Here is a 13,266-nt window from a genome sequence, read left to right as displayed (position 1 = left end):
TTTTTCACTTTTGGAGGACAAGAGCTGTCCACCAATTTAAGGCATGACCTTGGAAGCTGAGGACAGCAAGAGAGACACGTCTCTCTTCCTCAACCACGTGGCTGTCAAAAAGTTGTTCAACTTTTGCCACCCAATCTATATATGCCTCAACATTGTCTTTTCCATGGAAAGGAGGCAAATCTATTCTTGTTTCTTTGGGGTGAGGAGGAACACGCCTTTGTCTCTAGTGTGAGGAGATTGCCTTGGAAAGGGGCGTTGTAAGTCCTTCTCCTCGCCACTAAGATCATGATGATGTCTTGATGGGGGGTGAGAAGATCTAGGAGAAGCACGGTGAGTGTGTGGAGGATTCCTTAATTGCTCAGATATAAAGTGCAAATTGGCTTACATGGCAGCCATTTGAGCCTTGATGTCACTCACCTCTTTGGTGAGTTTGTGAAGCATACGAGGGGAAACATCACCATCATCATCCGCATTGGTGTTATGTTGTGTGCGTTGTGGTGAATTTTGTTGGGTTTGCACCCTTGCACGTGTAGCCCTTCTAGTGCTCATGATTTACATGATCAAGAACTTTAGACAAAGTGTGAATGTAAGTTTGAAGAACACAAGTGAACTTCCAGGTAGGCGAGGTGAGTCGAAAAAGACCACTTAATAACCAAGGCCAATCCTAGCCAAGGCACACTTGGGCAAGTTTGAAAGAAATTCACACAATGGCTAAGTGCTAAATGATGAGAATCACTAAACACTAGTTGTCAACAAAGAACAAAGAACAAAGAAATCTATAAAACACTAAAGACGGACCCCTAATTGGCCAAAAATATGTAGAGACTTTGGTCTCAAAATTTTAAGCCACTAAACAACGTGAAAACTTGAATATAAGCTATGTGGCCTAATGTAAGGTGAGAAAGCACTTAGAACTTTCAACACACTTACAACCAAAAGCGAATTACTAATGGATGATAAAGGTTCTACTTAGGAGATGGTATTGAACACCTTGTGGTTCCCCAAGACACCTAAGTAGGCCAAAATACAAGTTCAAAGAGAGTTAAAATTGGTACACAAAATTTAGGCAAAGAGGAGCAACCCGAGAGCACCAAACTTTTAGAGAACTTTGAGTAGAAAATAAGGCACAAAGGATGCTCCAAATTGACCAAAATAAGTGACCAAATTGTAGAAAAACTAGTAAACTAAAAAGATGCAACAATTACAAGCCACAATGGCCAACAAAAATGCTTGAAATTGGTGTTGGAAGCTACTCCTGAGGCTAACTTGAACACCACAATTTTGGACAACAAAGTGATGCACTCCCAAGAGCACTTTTGGTGCCAAATGAAGCCTTAGTTGATGGCTTTGAAGTATACACCAACTGAATAGCCAAAAACAAGGACAAGCAAGAAATTAAGGCTTGAAATAAAGGAAAGCACAGCAAAAGGAATCCTAGAATGGAACTAGAATGGAGTAAAAACCAAAAATAGAACATGCAGTGCTCATAAAATGCTTATGGTATTCATTGCATGTGTGCCAATGTGAGGGAAGTAATCCACTCCAAATGAAAGCAATTGATGGCAATATGGAATACACACAAACAAGCAAATGTATAAAGCAAGAGCACTGAAATTCTGAAGCAAAACACACAAAAAACGCACTAAACAGTGATTTTCCCGAAAACACAGCACTAGAAAACGCTAACAGATGCCTTAACTTTGCAGATTTATCATATTTTTTGTACTGGACATATGTGAATGATTCTTTTTTGCTAATTTTTCGTCCAAATGTTAAGAAAATTAGGCAAAAATTAGAAGGTGATTCGGTGCTATGAATCGTTCCAGTTAAATCACACAAGAAAAGTGTGTGTCAGGACACAAGTGAAAACAACAGCAAACTGGCACTGAAAAACGTAGAAAGTTGCTTCTACTTCAAAAATTTGTATAGAATTCAATTCTCAAGATAATGGAATGATTCTTGTTGGAGAATTTTCATTTGTGACTTAGTTTTTCGAAGCAACAATCAGCTGAAATTTGGTGCACTGATTCACTCGTGACACTTCTCAAACAGAAGGTGTGCAGTAAAAAAAAAGGTTGAAAACTAAAGCAAAAGTAGAGTGAAAGTGGAAGATGTTCAATAGACAAATCAATTCGATTTGAAGCTTGATTATGATCTAGAATCAAGCATAGATGAAGATGAACATCTTAGGACACTCTAAGGCACAAACCAATCGGTGAAATGGCATTAAAACAATGAGGAAAGCTGACTCAAACAACCACACACATAGCATGAAGCTTCATTGCGTTTTGGAGTGGAGTTTGACACGGTTTCACTCAAGCAAGTGCAGAAAATGATTGTAAACGCTGGAAAATTGAAGAAACATGTAAAAGAAAGCATGAACAAGACATAAAACACAACTTGAACGGTGGAAATTGAAAAGAAAAAAGAATCACTGAATAAAAATGACAAAAAATACAATGGAAGAGATAAAATGGTGCTGAAATGTAAAGGAAAGCTAGTAAATGATGTGAACCATAGCAAGCAAGGAAATCTACAAGTAGAGTGTAGAACACTCTTGTAGTCTCATAGTTGCATCGAATCAATGGATAAACACAATAGAAACACAAGAAAATGGCAAAGGAATGGTAAACGTGAAAGAGAAAGCAAAATAGAAGGAGAAGGAGATGATAATAAGACGAAAAACTGAAGGAAACACAAGACTAGGAAAGAACCTTACCAAACCATGAGAGACCATGGTTTGATGGCTTTTGATACCATTATGGTGGAGATCCAAAGGTGCGTGAAGAACTCCATGGGCAGCGGAAATTGGATGAAGGAATGGAGGCAAGTTGGAAGGCACTTGCAAGCAATGAAAAGTGAGAGAGGTGATAGGATTTCCTAATCTATGCTAGCCTAAGGAAGGTGGCTAAAGGTAGAGAGAGGAAATCTCTAGAAAGGGGTGACTCTCAAAGGCAATAGAGGGAGGAGTGCTCTCAACTCAAGTTGCATCTATTGCTTAAAATTTCAAGAGTGTCTACAAATGAGTGAAATTTTGGGTTTTATATGAAGCCATTTACACATGAGAAAGGAGAGCCATTGGATGGAGTAGGCCTTGATCTTGGCCCTTAGATCAACCTTGGAAAAGGAGGCAAGATCACGCCCCTTGGATCTTGGCTTGAAGAACAAGAAGGATTCTTAGCCTTTAGATGTGATGACCAACCTTAGTCAAACCATGAAGCAAAGGAGCCTCCTTGTATTGATAATCTCGGCCATGTATGAAGAGAACTGGGCCGAGCCCAATTTGAACCCCATCCTATGTTCCTTTCATGTATTATGTATTATTGGAAAGCAAAGCCCAAACAATAGCCCAATTTAAATCTACACTACTATATTTATATGCACTTCTTCAAGTCTTTGTGATCTCTTTGGCCCATTTGAATAATGTGTGAAGTCCATTGAATTTGTGATCATCTAATGGGAGGCCCTTTTGAATCTTCTTCATTATTGATCTTGTAATTGGGCCTTTTAATGGGCTTGGGCTTTGACTTGGGCTTGAAGGTGCAATATGGCTTGGTGAGGTCACATCAGAGGGTTAAATTTGAATTCTTCCTTAATCGCCTTTCAACACTCAACATCAATTATGGAGTTCAATTAAATCATTCTTTAGATTTTTGTAAATGTACTGCAATTCACCAAAAAATCATTAATTTCATGTTTAACTAATTATCACCATCTCATTCTGTAATTCTAAGCTAAAGAGGGTTGATTCACTTCAAGTTAAGTTAATTTCATGCATTTCAAGTGTCAAATGTAACATCCTGGCCGGATATTACTAAGTTAAATAAAATAGAAATAATATAAGTAATAATATCGCATTATATAAAAATGCTTTCCCAAAATGCAGGAAAGTTTAAACTTTATTTAAAGTGTTATAACTCTAATACATGAGTTCAAAATAGCCATTACAAAATTCAAGGTCTATTTAAACATAAACGTTTTACAAAGCATTAAAAATAGTCTATAAAAGATCCCCAAGCTAGCCCCTCTTCGACTCAAAGTGTCACCTGCTCCACCTAAAACACTAGCTGCTCCCATATAATGAAATCACATGATCATCACCAACCACAAGCAGATAGGGTGAGCTAACAACATAAATAACTCAATAATCAAAATAAAATGCACACACACACACAAACACTCTTTGAGAACCATTATCCTCCAATTCCAAAAAAACATGACCATCATCATGTTCATCCACGTTTTACATCCTTAAATGATGACCTTAAGATATCCTTTGCTGCCACAAGCCACAACTCGTGGTTCCACCATCTATAAGCCATAACTCATAGATACACGTTCGAGACTATCCTGTTACGAACCATCATTCATAATGCTAAGTGGAGTTCCCAATACGAACCACAATTCATACTCTCAATACAAGATTAGCAACATCATTGGCCGTAACCCGTGATTGCCTAATCAAGTGGAGACCATCCATATGAGTCACAACTCGCATACTCACACTAGTTACCAATATCACCAGGCCATAGCTCGGGATCACCACGTGTTTACCCTTCATTCTGAGTCACAACTCATGGGATACCGTTGTAAGCCACACACATTCAAGCATACAACCATTTTGCCTCTACATTATCGCCTGACGCTGCTCTAGAGCCGCCTGGCAAAACTCAGTTCCAGACCGCCTGGCGGAACTTCTCTGTTGCTAGGCACCTTGCACCTCTGAGGCCACTGAATTTATAGACATCACCTAGCGGGACGACCCTCACCACCAGGCGCCACACGTTACCACAATCCCCTAGAATAATAGCTATCGCCTAGCGGTTCCATCCTCATCGCCAGGCCTTACACTAGTACAACGAGTTGTATTGGTTTTTATGCATCCAAGAACGACTCTATTAAATCTATTATCCCCATATACCATATATGTATGAATCATATCCACATCCTTCATAACTCACAATTTACCCCTTCACATGCAATCAACCATCATTCACCACTTTAGAATATGATATCCTTCAAATTCCCTTAAGAATGTAACCCACTTATGTTGAACACAAAACAATGGCTCTCAACCAGTTTAATTGTCATTTCTTTGCACATTGGGAGTGCCTACAGTACCTGCCCACCAACATAATTACCACATCAAGTAATCCCCATTTAAAATCATGTTATTAGTAATCCTTAGCCACACTCAACCTTAAGTTAATAATAGGCTTTCTGCAACTGTTATGAACACAACATCGCACTCAATTAGAATCACTACTGATGCTAATCCAGTCATCATATGGTCCAATTTATCTCAAGAATTTGACCTCTCCCATGGCTTCCCACCCTTATTCCTATAAGTCATAAAATTTTTTCCCATTAGCACACTAATCCTAATGTATATTTCCCCTTACTGTCAAATTCACTTCTCATGACACTTTCACACAACACTTCAACCTGCCCCTACCAAGTCAACCAACATTTGTTGGTCAACACCTATCGCCTAACGGCAAATTACACCCCGCCAAGCGGTGCATCAATTTCTGGGAAAATTCCAGATTCTGTTACACCTACAATGTCTCCAAAAAATTCCATAATGCATTCCTCTATTGATTTCCACAATCCAGCATGCAACAAGTACATCTAACACTATTTAATATCAATTTAAAAGTGTACCTATGAGTTCTTAATGTAATTCGCCCATCAATCATCCCTAAACTCTAAATTCCCAAATTCCAAACCCTAAAATCGATCCATACCAAATTTTATTCCAATTAATTCAATTCACCCTACAATTAGACCATTTATAGTACTTCACAACTACATCATCATGTATAGATTAATCCTCTCCGATCATAATAGCCCAAAACTCCCTAAAACCCAAATTCGAGCCAATTTAGCTCGCATCGCCTGGTGGGTATTCATCACCGCCAGGCCATTCATATAAAACCCAAAAAACTAGGTTATGCATGATGAGTCACCTGGCGGGCCATTTGTGCCACTAGGCGGTTTCTGAGAAAAACCCAGAAAATAGTTAAAATGCATGTGTTGCCTGACGGTTTCTTCCATATCACCAAGTAATTTTTGGAAAAATTCCAGAAACTCGAAAAGGAGTCACGAAATTTCAGAATTTAAACATAACCAATACTCAACATATCATGCAATTCATATCAATTACATCAAAACCAATAACAACTCCCCTAACCTGGATATCCTTGCTCAAAAGACAACGTTAGAGTTCCCTTTTGATGTAAGTAATGTGACTCCAGAAGACTTCTCTCTCTCTCTCTCTCACTAATTTTACCCTTAATCCCAATTTCAACCTTACTTTTAATTGGTTAAATGGTTAACATTAACACTCACTTAATGATCATTGAATTATTGTTTATGGTGGTTTTCCAGCCCTCTTGGTTGCCCTTTTTTTACGATTAGGGTTTCTGACCTTTCTCATCCATGGCAAAAATAAATTTGACAAAAGGAAAGCTTAATTTGTGTCTACCAAGGTTCGAACACACAACCATGCTACTATCAAGTCAATGCATAACCATTCAATCAATTCATGTTTCATGATAATTACTATAAATCTAGGATTACATTATCACTCATTATGTTCAAGCATATTATTATTAAAATAATAAACAATTAAAATAACATACAAATGGCATACGTAAGACTCAAACCCAAGTCCTCTTAACACAATCAAGTACTCTCAACCACTTGGGTTAGTACTATTCCACGTCATAAAACTAACATTAAGTGTCATAAAGACTCCCATTACCCGTATTTATTAATTAATTATTTAGATAACTAATTAAATTTCTCGGGTCTTACACTTTTCACTCTACAGTCTTAAGTCTCGTCCTTTCAAATTTTGGCAGACTCACCTTACACCACCAATTAGTGAACTCCTACACTTTAACTTGATCCATGTATCTCCTATGTCTACGCATTTATAATTCACTCATACCATTCCCATTTAGAACCATATCTACCTTCAAACTCAATCACTAGTTAAGCCTAAACATAGGAACTATAAATCCAACAACCAATAATGCACATCTCAACCACAATCAAGTCTTACTCACTCAATAATTACAACCACAATCAAGTCGTACCCTTTTCCCACAATCAAAACATCCCAAAAACCACATAACATAAAAAATCGAGCCAATCTTGCTCACATCACCTGACCAGTGTTCATTACCACCAGACGGTTCATGTAAAACCCCAAAATTTGGGTGAGACAGATTGTCTCGCTACGCAGGTCTTCAACAACACCAGACAATTTCTAGAAAATTTCTAGAAACTCAAACAACAAACAGACATGCAACAATAATAGTTGAAGCAATATGTTATTTAACAGAAGTTAAAACAAAATACGGGTTCAGTTCCCCTAACCTGGTATTCCTCGCTGCATTTTTAAAAATGATAGAGTGTTTCTTGCATCATAATTGATCTAACTCCAAGTCCTTCTCTACCCTTGCAGAATTTTCCCTTACGTCTCTTTGATTTAGACTTTTGTTCTCAAAATACTCTCCTCCAGTACTCACAAAATGACAGTCTCAAAAACTCACACTCTCACCCTCCACTTGCTTCTTAACTATGCCTTAATTAGGAGTAATGGCAGGAAAGCAAAAATTAAATAAAAAAGAGATTAATGGCCATTGAAGGACCATTACAATGTGGTTTCTCAAACTTTCTAGTTGCTTGCTATGACGATAGGCTTTTCTGATCATTCTCATTCATGCCAAAAAGAGTTTTAGCAAAAAGGATCATATTTATCGTCGAACAAGGTTTGAACACACAACCACACAATTACCAAGCCAATGCACAACCAATCAACCAAATCCATGTTTCATGATAATTCTTACACATCTAGGATTATAATATCACGCATCATGGTCAAATATATTATTAAAGTAATAAGAGAATTGAGTTAGCACACTAATGGCATACACAAGATTCAAACCAAAAGCCTTTCATAAAAACCAAGTACTCTTAACCACTTGAACTAGTAATTTCCTTGTCATAACTCCTCGCATTAAATGCCATAAAGATTTCATTCCCACATTTATATTAAATAATTATTTATTTAATTATTTAATTTTCTCGAGTCTTATATATAAAACTTATGTAAAATCAACTAAATTAGACATTTATCACTGACTATTTATTATTAATATCTATATGTATTTGCGTTATCTTACGTTTAGTGGATACCAATTAAGAAAAATAAATTAGTGTTCACTTACCAACACTAAGCTAAAACAAATAATAAAAAGACTTAAATACATTATTGGTTCCAATTTTCGTAAACTTTGTTCACTTTGGTCCTCCTTTTTTGGAATGTTCAAAAAGTTCCTACTTTTGTAATTTGTGGTCAATTTGGTCCTTTTTCTTGACGTCATTTAAATTAATAACAGAGCACTGTACACATTGGAACTGTTTGCATTACGTGTTTGATATTTTATTACGTGGCTTGTTTGTGTACTGTGTGATGTGGATTTCAATGTCTTTTAGTTAGAAAATAATGAAGAAAGTCGTAATTATGGATTGACATCACAGTGGACCTGTTAGGCTTTTGGCTTCTAGAGGAGAAGATAATGATTCGTCAGATTAGGCTTCCGTCAAGCTGGTGTGAAGGACTTTCTACATTTTGATTTTAACTTTGAACGTATTCATCATTGACGAGGTTAGTGATTTAGTTTTGTATGTTTTTATTGTTTTTTTATATGTTTTTGTATTTAGGGTTTTTTTCATTGAGTTTAGGGGTTTGTGGTCCTCAGAATGTGGTGATCTTATGATTAGCATGTTATTAATTGCATCATTTTGTGTTGTCTTTGTTGGTGGGTCATGCATTGGTGACCTATTATTTTAATTGTCGTTTTTGTCGGTTGTCGGTGGTAGGTATGTCCCCCTTACTTTAATTCTTATTGAATGTAGTAGCGGTCCCCCATTAAGTTAAAGTAGAACTATGTTTGACAACCTTTTAACTCTATGTCAATATACTGCTTAGGGTAATGACTGATGGTAGGTTCGAAGTTGATGTCCACCATGGTGGGATTTTTGTACATAATCGAGGTTTCCATTACATCAATGGGGGAAGAATGTAACATCCTAGCCGGATATTACTTATTTAAATAAAATTAATACGAATTAAATAAAAAGATAATATTTATTGAATATATTTCCCAAAACGTGGGAAAATAAAATACGTTCAACTTTTACAAATACATTCAACTTTTACAAATATAAAACGGTTCATAGTACTGATTACAAAAATAATCCATGAAATCCATAAAAATAATTCCCTGTAAAAATTCCCATGCTAGCCCCACTTCGGCTCTAAGTATCCATGTGCCCACCTACATCAACATTTGCTCCCATGTAACGAGTTACATGATCATCGCCAAACACATACAGATAGGGTGAGCTTAAAAATACAATAAAATATCATATATAATAAAAGTAACAAGTTATCCCTTGACCCTTCTAAGAACCCCAATTCTCATACCCAAGCATTCACATCTTCCTTTGGATGCTTCTTAATTCTACACCTTTTGATGATTACTTATATGGATCTTTGTTGCCACGAGTGTCTACTCGCCCCTCCAACTATAGGCCACCATTGATAGTCGACACATGAGAATGATCTTGTCACGGCCACAATCCGCAACATCAAGTGGAGTTTCCCAATACGAATTGTAGTCAGGATTTGTCCCAAGACTACCAAACTTGTCGAATAACACCGAGGATCGCAATCTTCCGAAACCCATCCGTACGAGCCACGATCTCGCACACAACACTGACTTCCAAAACCACCAGGCTACAACCTCGATTGGCCACGTGTTATTCCAATACAGGCTACACTCGTAACTGGCCCCCGACAAAGCATCGCCTCAAGACCTTCATCCAAAGTCGTGTAGAATCCTCCTCGTTGCCCAATTCTACACCTAGAACCGCGTGACGCCTTGCTCGTATCGCCTGGCAAAAACTGGTTCCAGACTGCCTAATAGAACCCACACGTCGCTGGGCGACAAACGCCTTCCAATACCTCTGCCACATCAATTTCGCCTGGTGGGACCACCCCTTCTGTCAGGCACCACGCGAGTCTAGTGGCCACTACCACTATTTTGGGTCTTTATCTCTAAGTGACTTGTCCCACATCATTAGGCGCCATACCAGTAGCGACAATGCTACTGCTTTTTTTTTTGGCAATTGGAGACTGGTTCTAAGAACACCAACACTCCATACGAAATCATTCATCACTAAAATAATTATTCAATTATAATAACATGACTGATATACAATCCACACACCCACATGCATTATGATTTCCTTACACCATTTATTTGACTAAGTAAAACATACCATGTGTATTCCTACCACATCATAACTTATTTATACATACAATACTTAAACAGCGCATTTTACCATACTAATTTTCAATCAATCATCCCAATTTGCAATTCATAGCAGTTCCCAAATCAGACAATATACCACATCACAGTCAAGGTAAACTTACCACTTTTACACTCTTGTAATTCAAATTATCGCATAATCATACTTAATTCCATTATATACATGTGTGTCCTTTCCACCACTTTTGTCCAATTTTCCAATAATATACACAACATTTCCCAAAGAATCCACCCTAGTAGCCTAACTCAAGCAGATTCAGAGGGCCTCTCTACACTTGATGTGTTGCCTGACAGCAGTTCATGTACCATCATGTGGTGGATACACAGTTTGGGTTCTTCCCAGATTTTCCTGCACCAATACAACCTAAACCCCGAAAGCTTCAATCAAACACATGTTTTGGTTCTCTTTTAGTGTGCAATCACATATACAATGCAGGTTTATAAAATATTAGGATCCTTTTCGTGAAACAGAAAACCAATCTTAGACACAAATCATATTTCGTCATACTCAAACCCAACATGAACCCTAACCCCCAATTATGCAACGATTCATACCATTTTCATCCAAAAATTAACTCGCAGGCAATTTTCCACATTCAAATTCACACACGCATACATAAAGGATCAATACAAGTTTCCCAAATATCGTAGACCAAAACAGACCAAGAACTAGAAAGCCCAGTTCATGTCGCCTAGCGAATAGCATGCAACCACCAGGCGATTCATAGGAAAAACCCAGAAAAATGGGTTTTGGAGCATGCTTCACCTGACAGGTATTCAACGCTGTCAGGCGGTTTCTGGAAAATTCCAGAAACGCGAAGAAACTCAAGACGAATTGGCAGGAAAAATGCATCCCAATCCTCAATCATACCAAGCAAACATATAATTAAAATTTAAATAACAGAGTGGAACTCCCCTAACTTGGAAATCCTGCTATAATTGCTCCACCAATGTTCTTCTCCGCTCCAACTTTGATCTCCATCCTAAAAAAAGCTTCTCCCAACCTTCTCACAACTCTGTAATTGAACTCTCTAAGGTCCTAAACTCTCTGGTTTGCAGCCACACGAATTTTTGTTGTTCTCCCTTTCTTTCCAACTCTAAAACTAATTTAATTGAATTAAAATTAAATTAAATTCAAATAAATTCCTTAATTGGTCTGTAATAGCTAATCAACTCCAATTAATCCCTTTATCTTCGTCCAGATTCGTAGAACCTATCTACAACTCTTTATCTACTTAATTTCTTCCCCAAGGCATAAAAAATAAGATGTTATGATTTTACTCTAGCCAAGGTTCCAACCTACAACCTCCTACTTACCAAGTGCATGCATAACCATCAAGTCAATTCGTGTTTCTCAATAATTCATACTTATTTATGATTTCATCTTACTACTCTAGTCTCAATCATACACGCAAAACAATAAAATAATTAAGTTAACAGACAATTGGCATATACAGGACTTTAACCCAAGTCCTGTCAACACAACCAAGTACTCTCAACCATTTGAGTTAGTACTATTCCACACCATAAGTCACAACATTAAATGCCATAAAGGTTCCCACTACGTTCATTTATTAAATAATTATTTATTTAATTATTTAAATTTCTCGGGTCTTATAAAGAACAATTTTGTCATGCGACCCTGATAGATGGACTTACTTTGAAGTTTTAAATGCAGTTAAGAAAATTGGTTATATTAACATTAAAGGGATGTGGTATGATGTTAAAAAATGTTGCGCCTATTGTCAGATGACAATAGTGAAATTAATATGGTGAATGTAGCTAGGCGTTATGGGCAAGTTCATTTGTTTGTGGTTCATGGTGTGGATGAAGCTGAGATAGTAGATGGTGTGGATGAAGTAGAGTTAGTACATGGTGTAGATGAACTAGAGGTAGTACATGGTGTGGATGAAACAAAGGTAGCACATGGTGTGGATAAAGTGGAGGTTCTTTACATCTGTGATGCACCACATGTTGGGGTTGTAGGGACTGATGCTGAAAGTGGTTGTCAAGAAGAGATGGGAGGTCTAGTTGATGAAGTGGAGGATCAATGTCATGAAGTGGAAGGTACATATGGAGAAGTGGGGGTGTAGGTGAAGAAGTGAAGGCTCAGGTTAATGAAGTGGACGTTCAGGTTAAAGGTGCTAAAGGAGAGGTTCAGGTTGATGAAGTGGAGGTTCAGGTTAAGGGTGCTAAAGTGGAGGCTCAGATTGATGAAGTAGTGGTTCAAGTTGAGGGTGTTGAAGTGGAGGCTCAGCCTGATGAAGTGGAGGTTTAGGTTGAGGGTGCTGAAGTCCAAGTTGGGGTTGATGAAGTGGAGGTTCAGGCTAAGGCTGATGATAATAAGGACAATAGTTTTGTTAGTGTTAGTGTGGGTGCAGGACTTATGGATGTTGGTTTGAATGTGGCCAATGATTTAGAGAACAATGTAGAAGATAATATTAAGGTTGAAATTGGTTTAAATGAAGACGACAATGGTAGTGATGAAGACGACAACAAAGTTGATGCTAAAAATTAGGGATGGCAACAGGTTGGGTCAGGCACAGATAGTGCCTACTCGCAACCCGACCTGCACAGAAAAACTCTACCTGAAACCTGTGTTATTACCCATCAAATAATTGCGTAAAAAAAACCCACGTATTTTTTTAAATTCGTGGGTATCCATAGATACCTGTGAATATTTAAAAAAATATATTTTATTAGTTTTTAAATGAAATCTAAATAAAATTGCAAAAGGAATAAAAAAAATCAAATTGTACTTAAAACATACATCCAAATAGTAGTCTCAAGATAACTAAATATATTTAAAACATAAATCCCAATTGATAGTACTCAAAAAATACATCCAAATTCAAAT

This window comes from Vigna unguiculata, chromosome 9, assembly GCF_004118075.2.
Source record: "Vigna unguiculata cultivar IT97K-499-35 chromosome 9, ASM411807v1, whole genome shotgun sequence".
In the NCBI taxonomy this organism is placed as follows: Eukaryota; Viridiplantae; Streptophyta; class Magnoliopsida; order Fabales; family Fabaceae; genus Vigna; species Vigna unguiculata.
This window is presented reverse-complemented; position numbering follows the sequence as displayed.